The sequence below is a fragment of the Vulpes vulpes genome, chromosome 3 (assembly GCF_048418805.1).
Source record: "Vulpes vulpes isolate BD-2025 chromosome 3, VulVul3, whole genome shotgun sequence".
Taxonomy (NCBI): Eukaryota; Metazoa; Chordata; class Mammalia; order Carnivora; family Canidae; genus Vulpes; species Vulpes vulpes.
Window position 1 is genome coordinate 101,108,842 of NC_132782.1, and position 12,899 is coordinate 101,121,740.

The 12,899-nt window shown below is 42.5% G+C and overlaps 1 long non-coding RNA gene across 1 annotated transcript in view; it reads right to left on the reverse strand.

Moving 5' to 3' along the window:
* The window catches only part of LOC140598307 (uncharacterized), a 50,928-nt gene that overhangs the window by 36,427 nt on the left and 1,602 nt on the right, over window positions 1-12,899 (reverse strand). The window lies entirely within an intron of this gene.

The following is a 12,899-nucleotide window of genomic DNA, read 5'->3' on the forward strand; positions in this document are numbered from 1 at the left end:
AGATCATGACCTAAGCCGAAGGCAGATGCTTAACTGAGCCACCCAGGTGCCCCTATTTATTTATTTGAGAGAGAGAGAGAGAGAGAGAGAGAGAGAGAAAGCATGCATGAGTGGAATGAGGGAGCAGAAGGAGAGGGACAAGCAGACTACAATGAGCGCTGGAGCCTGACATGGGGCTCAGTCTCATAATGCTGAGGTCGCCACCAGAGCTGAAATCAAGAGTCTGACATTTAATCAGTTGAGACACCCAGGCATCCTATTTTATTTTATTTTTTTAATTAAAGATTTTAAGTAATCTCTACACCCAACATGGGGTTTGAACTCACAATCCCAAGATTAAGAGTTACACACCCTGTTGACTGAGCCAGCCAGGCACCCCAAAGATTTTTTATTTTTAAGTAATCTCTACACCAACAATGGCTTGAACTTAACAACCCTGAGATCAAGAGTCATGTGCTCTACTGACTAGCCCAGTCAGGTGCCCCCCAAATCAGAAACTTATTATAAACTACTCACTTTGGTTTAATTGGAGAATTAAGACTTAATGTATTTACATGTCAAACTGAGTGGTTAAGATAATTCTATAGGGTCCGAAAAGGGAGATTTCCTTTAGGTCTTAGGATAAAGATAGATTTTAAATAAGAGTTGATTTCCAGAGGCGGGGGCTGCCTGGAGGCTCAGTTTAGTTTCAGACTCTTGATTTCCGTTGAGGTCATGATCCAAAGGTCATGACATCTAGCCTGAGTCAGGCTCCATACTGGGTGTGAGCCTGCTTAAGATTCTTTCTCTCCTGGGATCCCTAAGTAGCTCAGTGGTTTAGTGCCTGCCTTCTGCCCAGGGCACAATACTGGAGTCCCATATCGAGTCCCATATCGAGTCCCATATCAGGCTCCCTGCATGGAGCCTGCTTCTCCCTCTGCCTCTCTCTCTACGTGTCTCTCGTAAATAAATAAAATATTAAAAAAAAAAAAAAAAGATTCTTTCTCTCCCTCTCACTCTGCTCCTCCTGCCGCCTCTCTCTTAAAGAAAATAAAAATAAAGAATTGATTTGGGCCTTGAAGGGTAGAAAGTTAAGGTCTTGTGAGGAGACCTGGGGAGATGATTCTTGGCAGAGACTATGATGAACTAACCAATGCCCCTGGGATAGATTGTATCTCTAGAGCCATCCAGATACAGTATCAGCATCCCTTAGACAGTGCTCAATAAAGGATACATTCTTATCCTTTATCTACCCCAGCATTGTCCAACAGAAACATAGTTTGAGCCACATATACAATTTTAAACTTGCTACTGGTCACCTTTAAAAAACGAAAGTGAAGTAAGTGACATTATTTTTATTTTATTTTTATTTTTATTTTTTTTAGTGACATTAATTTTAATAGTATACTTGACCTAACCCAATGTAGGTACAATATTATCAGTTCATATAATCAATATAAGAATTATTAATAGTATATTTTATACTCTATTTTTACATAATAAGTCTTTGAAAGCTGGTGCCTATTTTACTTACGGCATGTCTCAGTGAAAACCAGCCACATTTCAAGTGCTCAATAGCTACAAGTGGTCAGTGGCTTCCATATTGAATAATACCAATCTAAACTACCACTCTTTTTTTTTTTTTTTTTAATAAGTTCTAGGCCCAGTGTGGGGCCTACAGAGATTGCTTAAAAATAAAATTAAAAAAAAATTTTTTATCTATATTGTAGCCTATGTCAGAATTTCCTTCCTTGTTCTCATTTTTCTTTCTTTCCTTCCTTTTTAAGTCTGGTTAATACTCCACTCTACGTATATACTATTTGGCTTATCCATTCAACCATAAAAGGACACTTGGGTTGCTTCTAGCTTTTGGCTATTGTGAGCAATGCTGCTCTGCACGTGGGTATATATATAATCTGTGTGAGTCCCTGCTTTCCATTCTTTTGGGTACATATGCAGTTGAATTGCTAAATCATATGATACTTCTATTTCTTAATTTGTTGAGGAGCTTCTGTACTGTTTTCCATAGTGGCTGCACCATTTTATACACTCACCAACAAAGTGCAAGGGTTCTGATTTCTCCATATCCTCATGAACACTTGTTATTTTCTGCTTGTTTGTTACTTACTTATAATAGCCATCCTAATGGGTATAAAGTGCTATCTTACTGTGTTTTGTTTTGTTTTTTAAGTGGGCTCCACATCCAACATGGGACTAGAATTCATGACCCTGGGATCGAGAGTCACATGTTCTACTCCCTGAGCCAGCCAGGTGCTCCTGTGGTTTTCTTTTGAATTTCTCTAATGATTAGTGATGATGAACATCTTTCCGTGTGCTTTTTAGCCATTTCTATATATTCTTTAGAGAAATGTCTAATCGAATCCTTTGCCCATTTTTTCAACTGACTTGTTTGTTCTTTTGTCATTGTTGAGATGTAGGAGTCCTTCATATATTCCGGATATTGACTCCTTTTTTAGGTATATGATTAGCAAATATTTTCTCCCATTCTATGGGTTTCCCTTTCACTCTGTTAACAGTGTCCTTAGATGCAGAAAAGTTTCTAAATTTTGTGGTAGTCCAACTTAATCTACTTTTGTTTTAATTGCCTCTACTTTTGGTATCATATTAAATCGGTATCTTTTTTTAACTTTATTTTTTTATTATTTTTTAAAAGATTTTATTTATTCATGATAGAGAGAGAGAGAGGCTGAGACACAGGCAGAGGGAGAAGCAGGCTCCATGCAGGGAGCCCAATGTGGGACTTGATCCCTGGTCTCCAGGATCGCATCCTGGGCCAAAGGCAGGTGCTAAACTGCTCCGCCACCCAGGGATCCCCTTTTAACTTTTTAAAAAAGATTTTATTTATTCATGAGAGACACACAGAGAGAGGCAGAGACATAGAGGGAGAAGCAGAACCCCTGTGGGGACCCCAATGCGGGACTTGATCCCAGGATCCCGGGATCACAACCTGAACCAAAGGCAGATGCTTAATTGACTGAGTCACTCAGGTGCCCTTTTGTATTTTGGGTTGTTGTTGTTGTTTTAAGATTTTATTTATTTATTCATGAGAGACACAGAGCAAGAGAGAGAGAGGCAGAGACACAGGCAGAGGGAGAAGCAGGCTCCACGCAGGGAGCCTGATATGCTAGTCAATGAACTCTGCCACATAGTCTAAAAGTTAAACAGAGAGACCCTTAACATTTTAATCTATTGGGACACCTGGGTGGTTCAGCGGTTGAGTGTCTGCTTTCAGCTCAGGGCATGATCCTCAAGTCCCAGAATCGAATCCCATATCAGGCTCCCTGCGCAGAGCCTGCTTCTCCCTCTGCCTGTGTCTCTGCCTCTCTCTCTGTGTGTCTCTCATGAATAAATAAAATCTTTAAAAAATATATTTTAATCTACTGACCCTTTTCATGAAGTCTGTTTTTTTTTTTTTTTTTTCCTTCTGGAAAACATTGTGAAATCTTTTGAATGCATGTACTCAATACTACTTCCAAATAGACTTTCAGAAGTTGGCTTATTTATGGGTACAACCTCTCCTTCCTGTGCGGAGCCTGGGCCTGTTTGTCCCCAGAGCCATTGCCCACCTGCCCTGCTCTGTCACATAGACATTGATCTTTGAAGGCTGCAATTTCCAGGCTCTCGTGTGAGCTGACTCCTAGCTGGGTTCAACCAGTAACAATCACTGGCATGAGACTGGAGGCCAAGAGGATGGCATAAGCCAGGGCATTTATCTTCTTCTCTGCCTCTGCCTCTGCCTCTGAATCACCTTTATGGCTCCATCGCGAAATGGAAAGACCTGGCCCACATCTATCAGGTGTGATCCGGACTGCGTTCTCTGGCAGCATCACCTTTTGTCTTTCCAGCTCCAGGAGCGGTAGTGGCTCCTGCTGATGTGACTCCTGGATTACCTCACTCTATCAGTCAGGGGCTTTCAGGAAACAGATGGTACAACCGACCAAGGAAATAATAAGAAAATTTACACAACTATTTACAGAGGGATGGGCAGAGTTCCGATACACTAACAAAGGAGACACCTTAACCCAGCAAGGGGCCTCTACCACCCTTAGACCCTGGGACAGGTAGCTGGATGAAGACAGCTGTAGGGCAGGATGTGTGGCCTTCGGTGGTAGGATGCAGACACTTCCCGGTGAGCTGCAGGGATGAGGCCGGAGGAATAAGCATCCAGACATCGCTCTCCTCTCACTCTTCCATCCAGGGAAGCCTCCGATTGGCAGAACTCAAACAGAGGATGGGGACAAGGACCCTGCCAACGCAGTCTGTACAGGTCAACCTCTGGGGCCCCCAGCAGAGCGGAGAAGCCAAACAGCAGATCTGGACGGACAAATGGAATGTAGCAGGGACACCCACCTACACGTTGTGCCTGTTTGGCTTCTAAGCAGCCAAGGAACACATTCCGATGGCCCATGTGTGGAAAATGGACTGCGTTATGATTATCATCCTTATTACTTTGCAATGACAGGCCTTTAAGAAAGATTGTGCTCTACCAGGGATGGGCCAGCTATAGCCTGTAGGCCAAATATAGCCAGCTGCCTGTTTTTGTGATTTGATTTTTTAAAAAGATTTTTAAAATTTATTTATTTATTTATTTATTTATTTATTTATTTATTTATTTATTTTTAAGATTTTATTTATTCATGAGAGACACAGAGAGAGAGAGAGAGAGAGAGAGAGAGAGGCAGAGACACAGGCAGAGGGAGAAGCAGGCTCCATGCAGGGAGCCCGATGTGGGACTCGATCCCCGGACTCCAGGATTGGACCCTGGGCCAAAGGCAGGTGCCAAACCGCTGAGCCACCCAGGGATCCCCTGTGATTCAATTTTTTACTGAATCACCACCCACTCATTCGTTGACATGGGCTGTGGCTGCTTTTCCACAACTGTGCCAGAGTTGAGTAGTTTCAATGGATATCACACAGCCCACACGGCCTAAAATATTTACTCCCTGGCCTTTTACAGAAAAAGTTTGCTGACGTCTGTGCTATACCCATTATACCAGGTAGAACGGTTACATAATTCGTAGGTCTTATTGAAAAATGAAAATGCAGGGCCCCTTCTTCAAAATCCATTAGATATTTCAAGATGGTAGCAGCAGAGCATGAAGGAGAATTTAAGGCTTTTCTAAGTGCGGGATTATATGGAGCTGCACAGATTATACCCCTATGCGTGGACACCTATAGAATGCTTTCTAGCCAAATGCCACGGCTGCCTGGAAATGCAGTTATTCCGCTATTTTTTTTAAAGATTTAATTTATTTATTCATGACAGACACACACAGAGAGAGAGAGGGAGAGAGAGAGAGAGAAAGGCAGAGACACAGGCAGAGGGAGAAGCAGGCTCCATGCGGGGCGCCCAACATCCCGATATGGGACTCGATCCCCGGTCTTCAGGATCACACCCTGGGCTGAAGGCGGCGCTATACCGCTGAGCTACCCGGGCTGCCCCACTGTTTTTTATTCTTTAAGATTGTATTAATTTATTCATGAGAGACACCAAGACATAGGCAGAGACACAGACTCCCTGCAGGGAGGCTCCCTGCAGGGACCCTAATCCTGGACTCAATCCCAGGACACCACCGGGATCATGACCTGAGCCAAAGGCAGACACTCAACCACTAAGCCACCCAGGTGCCCCAGTTATTCCATTATTGATGGGAGTTTGAGGAACAGGAGATACAGAATTTGCTATAATAGGCAACCAGGAGGGATCCCCGGGTGGCTCAGTGGTTGAGCGCCTGCCTTCGGCCCAGGGCGTGACCCTGGAGACCCGGGATCATTCCCACATCGGGCTTCCTGTGTGGAGCCTGCTTCTCCCTCTGCATATGTCTCTCTCTCTCTGTGTGTGTGTCTCTCATGAATAAATAAATGAAATCTTAAAAAAAAATAGGCAGCCAGGAGGCATCATGTGTTCTAGGGGTGCAGAGATCTACCAATTCAGGAGGATTGTTTGAAGGAGAATTTTCACAATGTAACATTTTTTCAATTAGAGAAAACTTAGAGACTAGAACAAAGAGACCAAGAGACATTAACAGTCCCAATATTTTAATATATAACTGCTACTATCCTTCTGGGGTACCTCCCACCACTTTCTCTAGATGAACATTTATCGAGAAAAAAAATTAAAGCTGGTGGGATGCCTGAGTGGCTCAGCAGTTGAGCATCTGCCTTCAGCTCAGGGTGTGGTCCCAGGATCCAGGATCGAATCCCACATCGGGCTCCCTGCATGGAGCCTGCTTCTACTCCCTCTGCCTGTGTCTCTGCCTCTCTCTCGGTTTCTCTCATGAATAAATAAATAAATCTTAAAAAAAAGTAAACCTGGTTCTCCGAAACCTATCTCACTGGTAAGAATGACTAGGTGTTTAGAATTCTACGCATCATTTTGGTACATTATAAGATGGTCAGAAAAATGGTCCTCCTTATATGCTCCTCAGGTGGTTTTCAGGTAGGGAGTGACTTTGGCATTAGGTACCCAGTTTCTGTCACTTACCTAGCTGTGTGGCCTGGGGCAGTTAACTCACCACATTTTCTGAGTGCAGTTTCTTCTGATGGAGGAGGAAAAAGGATTTGATAATATTTACCTCCTAGAGTTTGATAAATAGTGACGGTTATAAACAAATATAATTAAGATGAATGGTCATTATTATTTTAACAAAATGGTGGAAAGGGTGGGTTCTGCTCTTAAATTGGGGGGCACAGGGCCAGGCTTTGTCATTTATTAGCTCTCTACTATCCCTGGGATTCGCTGATAATAAACACTTCCCAAACACTCACTGATGATTTGGAGATTAGGCTATTATTTTTCTACATCCTTTTATTTTTGTACTTATTTCCTTTACCCGAGGTGATGTAATGCTCGGCCATCTGCTTCCCCTTCATCCAAAAGCCACCTGAAATCATGCTTTTTCTGAGAAGCTTCTTCCAGGGCCCAGCAGGAAGGATCCCCTAAGAGGTGGCATGCTTGGGGGACAGTTCAGATACCATGCCAAGCAGTGTGACCTTCAAATCATGTTAGCACAAAAGACCTTCCCGAATAAGCCTTCATTTGCTCCCTTGGCATAGGACGAAGGGATTGTTTCACTTATGACACATACAGCAGTCCACCAAGAGGCCGAAAAATTCTATTTCAGCAAGATGCTCTGGAGGGAAATATTTATCTCTGTCTTACTTGGTAGGCAATTTAACTCTTTAGCTGAAATGAATTAAACTACTGACACCTGAGGTCCCTGGCTAGCTCAGTTGGTAGAGCATGCAACTCTTGATATCAGGGTTAGAAGTTTGAGCCCCATGTTGGGTATAGAGATGACTTAAAAAAATCATTAAAAAAAATTTTAAATTCTATGTACTAGCAGCATCAGCTTGGGCAAGTTGTGTCTTTTATAACCTCTGCTATATCATCTATAAAATGAGAATAAAAAGAGTAACCAACTTTATGTGGTAAAGATTCAGTGAGCAATGAGCTAGGTATGTAAAGTCCTTAGCATGGGACTGGCAAGTTACAACCAATAAATGTTACTTAGTGTTATTATGAATTGTGTGTCATCAACATCATCATCAGATTTGGGTGACTTCTAAGCAGTGATGACCAAAACTGAAGGCACTATTCTCCTTTACCCTGACTTTAACTTCCATTCCATCTGTATTCTCCTCCTGTCCCTATCACAAGGGACAACTCAGTTGTGGGGGTCCCTGACTTCAGGCAAAAAAATATTTTTTAAAGATTTTATTTATTTATTCAAGAGAGACACACACAGAGAGGCCTAGACATAGGTAGAGAGAGAAGCAGGCTCCCTGTGGGAGCCCGAAGTGGGACTGGATCTCAGGACCCCAGGATCATGACCTGAGCCAAAGGCAGAGATGTTTAACTACTAAGCCACCCAGGCATCCCTAGGTAAGATGTTTAAGAAGGCTTTTACTGGTGAGGAACTCAGGGAAAGATTCTAGAAGTGAGGGATTAAAACACAAGGAAGAATCTTAGGGCCAGACTGCTAGGACCTCCTTCAGAAAGCCAGCGACAAAGGAAGATGTGATACTTCTGGCCCAATAGACCTTGACGATTGGCATTCAAAGTAAAAAGCTCTTCAGAAAAAGATTGACCAGGTAAAGGAAAGAGATATACACAGGGTATCTTTTCAAAATGTTAAATGATAGAGATGCCTGGGTGGCTCAGTGGTTGAAGGACTGCCTTTGGCCCAGGGCATGATCCTGGAGTCCCGGGATCGAGTCCCACATTGGGCTCCTCCATGGAGTCTGCTTCTCCCTCTACCTGTGTCTCTGCCACCCCCCCCCCAAAAATGAATAAATAAAATTAAAAAAAAAATGTTAACTGTACCAACAAGAGATGGTAATTTTATTTACAAGTGATTTTATTTACAAAATCTACATTTTATTTACATATGTCTCAGATATTGCTTTAATCTTGAGAGGCAAAGGAGCTGGTTTCTTTAGTCGCAGCCAGGCAAATCCCTGGGTGCCTACAGGGTCAACCATTGGAGAAGCTCACCCTGTGTTTTCTCTACTTGGTAAGTCACAAATAGCTTTGGCTGGGCATCATCGTCCTTCCATTTTATTGTTTGGAGAATGCATGAGCCACTGGGCAGCACGTCTTGTGCCCTGATTCATAGAAGCTTGGCCCTTGCCTCAAGCTGAGGCAGCCCGAATGGAGATTTCAAATGTGTCATGAGTTTCCTGGCCAAATTCCTTCAAGCACCAACTCGAAAACTCAAAAATAGCCCTTACCAAGGGAACTTGACCTGTGACAAAGATTTCCTAGCTGGGAGCATGTATAAGAGGGCAGCTGTTTTTCTTTTTAAAAATCTGCTTTAATGTCTCTATGATGTGAATTGGCTTTTAAGATTGTGTTTGAAAAATCACTCTTATACTTGAGTCTCCTGTTTGAGAATGGAGTTCCTCAATTCTTGGTGCCAAATTGGGGTTAATCCTGTGCCAGATCTAAGGATTAAAGAAAATAAAAGAGAAAGCCTTATCTCTTGTTTACTGAGGGTATCAATCTAAGTTTCTATCTAGGAAATTTGGAAGATCTATCTAGAAAAATCCCGGTGGTTAAGGACTCCAGGGTTGCCTATGTTCAAGTTCTGATGCCAGAGTCTTTTAGAAGTTAAAGGCTTAGGTCGGTTCAGAGATTTTGAGGTTCTGATATAAAAAATATAAGAATGTATAAGAAATTAAAAATGGGACAAAATTTATGGTACATTTTAGGATTTCTCTTTTTACAACTGAGTGCTTTTAACACAGAGGGGGAAAAAACAATAATGCAAGAGAGTTACTGATTCACCAGGTAATTATCATTATTAGGAAATATTCATGCATTACCCCTACAGGTAAGTGGACTGGTAAGGGTGCACTATTTTATTTTTTATTTTTTAAAAGATTTTATTTATTTATTCATGAGAGACAGAGAGAGGTTAGAGACACAGGCAGAGGGAGAAGGAGGCTCCCTGCGGGGAGCCCAATATAGGACTCCATCCCATGACCCCAGTATCATGACCTGAGTCAAAGGCAGATACTCAACCACTGAGCCACCCGGGTGCCCTGAGAGAAAATTTTCAAGCAGACTCCCTGCCAAGTGCGGAACCCAACACGGGACTCGATCTCACAACCTTGAGATTATGACCTGAGCTGAAATCAAGAGCCCATCGCTTAACTGACTGAGCCACCCAGGTGCCCACTCCTCCTTTTTTTAAAACTGAGTTGAGGAAACAGTACATGTTCACTTTTGAATCTCATGATTTTTTTCAGCACGTTATTTTTTTTAATATTTTATTTATTCATGAGAGACACAGATTGGGAGGCAGAGACATAGGCAGAGGGAGAAGCAGACTCCATGCAGGAAGCCCGATGGGGGACTTGATCCCGGGACAGGGATCATGCCCTAAGCCAAAGGCAGACGCTCAAACGCTGAGCCACCCAAGTGTCCCTTTTTCAACACATTAACATAATATTTTCCTAATTTCATTAAGAGTTCTTCATAAATATAAGTTTTAATGGCTGCAGAAAATTCCAACTATGAATAGACTATCCCCTAATTAATTTTCTATTGTTGAGCATTGAGATAATGTTCCTTTTTTTTTTGCTAAATAAGTAAAAATGAGATTAATACTTTTGTATCAATCTTGGTCCATATTTTAGATCATTTCCACTTCATTTATCCATTAACAACTATTTTTTGAGTGTTTACTCTGGCTCAGGTGCTATGCTGTGTGCTGAGGATCCGAGGGTAGAGATGGACAGGTGTGGACTTTGCTTTCACGGGTAGAGCTCCTATTCTATTAAAAAAAATTTTTTTTTTAAAGATTTTATTTATTTATTCATGAGAGACACACAGAGAGAGGCAGAGACATAAGCAGAGGGAGGCTCCCCAGGGAGCTGGGGATCATGACCTTAGCCAAAGGCAGATGCTCATCCACCGAGTCACCCAGGTGCCCCTTGAGCTCCTATTCTAAGGGTGAGACATAACAAATGTGCAAAGAAATGCAATACTTGCAGATGGTGATCGGTGCTACCTAGACAAGAAATAGGCTATGTGACAGAGTGTCCAAGCATTGACTAGCTTTTCTGGGCAGGGAGGTCAGGGAAACCTCACAGAAGAACTGAGATGGACTATGGAAAACAGTGCAAGGACTAAGGTGAGGCAGATGAGATGCCTAGACCCCCAAATATTAGAGGGAGGCGCTCACTGGCAGGTCTGTGTCTGTGCAGGGTTGGCACTTGCGTGACCTTGAGAGTGAGTGCCTCCTTAAATTTGGCACCCTAGGCACTTCACTCACCTCACCCACGTCCCAACCCTGATGGCAACAAATGTAGGAAAGTCATTCTAGGCAGGAGTAGCAAGCGCAAAAGCTCAGAGTCTGGACAGGCCTGGTGGGCTTTAGGAACAGAAAATCAATCCCTATGACTAGAGTGGAGGGGAGAAGTGCTAATGGAACCTTGAAGCAGAACCACCAAAAGAAACAAGATAACATTTTTTGAAGGGTTTGAGAGTTGATCACATTTGATGTATTTTTTTCTTAAAGTATCTAAGTAGTTGCCACAGGGAAAAACTGGGCTTTCACTTTTTTTTTTCCCCAGTGGTTTAGAATTGTTTTTAAAACTCACATATATTGGGAGGCAAGGTTGGAGATACAGGGACACCAATAACTTTTTCAGGGCTTAATGGCTTGAAAGTGGTGTTTTTCAGTCATGGTTGTACTTTAGAATCTTCTGTGGTGGGGTGCCTGGGTGGCTCAGCAGTTGAGCGTCCACCTTTAGGCTCAGGGAGTGATCCCAGAGTCCCGATATTGAATCCCACATTGGGCTTCCTGTGTGGAGCCTGCTTCTCCCTCTGTCTATGTTTCTGCCTCTCTGTGTCTCTCACGAATAAATAAGTAAAATCTTAAAAAAAAAAAAAAAAAAGAATCCCCTGTGGAAGCCTTAAAAATATACTTCTACTCAGGGGCACTTGGTTGGCTCAGTCTGTAGAGCATGCAACTCTTGATCTGAGGGTCATGAGTTTGAGCCCCACATTGGGCATAGAGATTACGTTACAAAAAATACTGACACCTGAGATTCAGATTTAATTAGTCCAGGGTGCAGCCTAGATGTGGGGATTTTACTATGCAGACAAAATTGATAACCTCTATGAGAATCTTGTTCTGGATATGAGCTATTTCGGTAGGATGTTTGCAGTGTAGAAAAAACTAGCTTTTATAGACTCTTGCAGGCTTTTAGTTTTATCTTAAGAAGAATGGGAAGCCATTAATGGGTTTTAAGTAGGATGATGACACGATCTGATTTTTATTTAAAAAAGAAAATCATGGGCAGCCCGGGGGGGGGGGGGGGGGGGGGGCTCAGCGGTTTAGCTTCGCCTTCAGCCCAGGGCCTGATCCTAGAGATCTGGGATCAAGTCCCACATCCGGCTCCCTACATGGAGTCTGCCTCTCCCTCTGCCTGTGTCTCTGCATCTCTCTCTCTCTCTCTCTCTGTCTCTCATGAATAGATAAATTAAAAAAAAATCTTAAAAAAAAAAAAAAGAAAAGAAAATCACTGGAGCACCTGGCAGTTGGTAGAGCATCAGACTCTTGATCTTGGGGTTGTAAGTTTGAGCCCCACATTGATGTAGAGATTACTTAAAAATTAAATCATAAAAAAAGATTAAAATCACTTTGGCTTCAGCGTGGCAAAATTCCTTAGGATAGGTTCCTGGAAGCGGAATTCCTAGGGGAAAGGTATTAACAATTTCAAGTCTTTGGATACACACTCTTAAATTGCTTTCCAGTAAGTTGCTGCCAAATGACACTCACCTACCTTCTGTGTCCTCACACTACCACGTTGCCAACACTGATTGCTTTTGAGGGTTAATTATTTCTATGGGAGAAGTATAAGAAAACAAACAAGAAGCAGTTATTGGAGGAACTGAGCACAAACCTGGCCAGCTACTTTTTCCCCCCTCCTTCTTCATTGGTCAAATATTATCCAAATAGCATGTGCTTCAGAGTCGTCGATCTGATTTCTAGCTAACATTTATTGATTGTTTACTGTGTTGCAGATATTGTGCAAAGCACTTTACATGCAAGATCTGTGTTAAATCTCTCAACATTTTTTTAAAAAGATTTTATTTATTTATTTGACAGAGAGAGAGAGAGAGAGAGAGTGCACAAGCAGAGGGACCAGCACAGGGAAGGCAGATGTGGGCTTCCAGCTTAGCAGGGAGCCCATGGTGGGACTCCATCCCAGGACCCTGGGCTCATGACCTGAGCCAAAGGCAAATAAATGCCTAACCTACTGGGCCACCCAGGCACCACAATTCTCTCAACATTCTTAAGAGGTCAGTACTATTATCTCCATTTTACAGATGAGACAATGAAGCACTGTGATAGTCAGGACCCTGTTGACACTCCCTCAGTTTT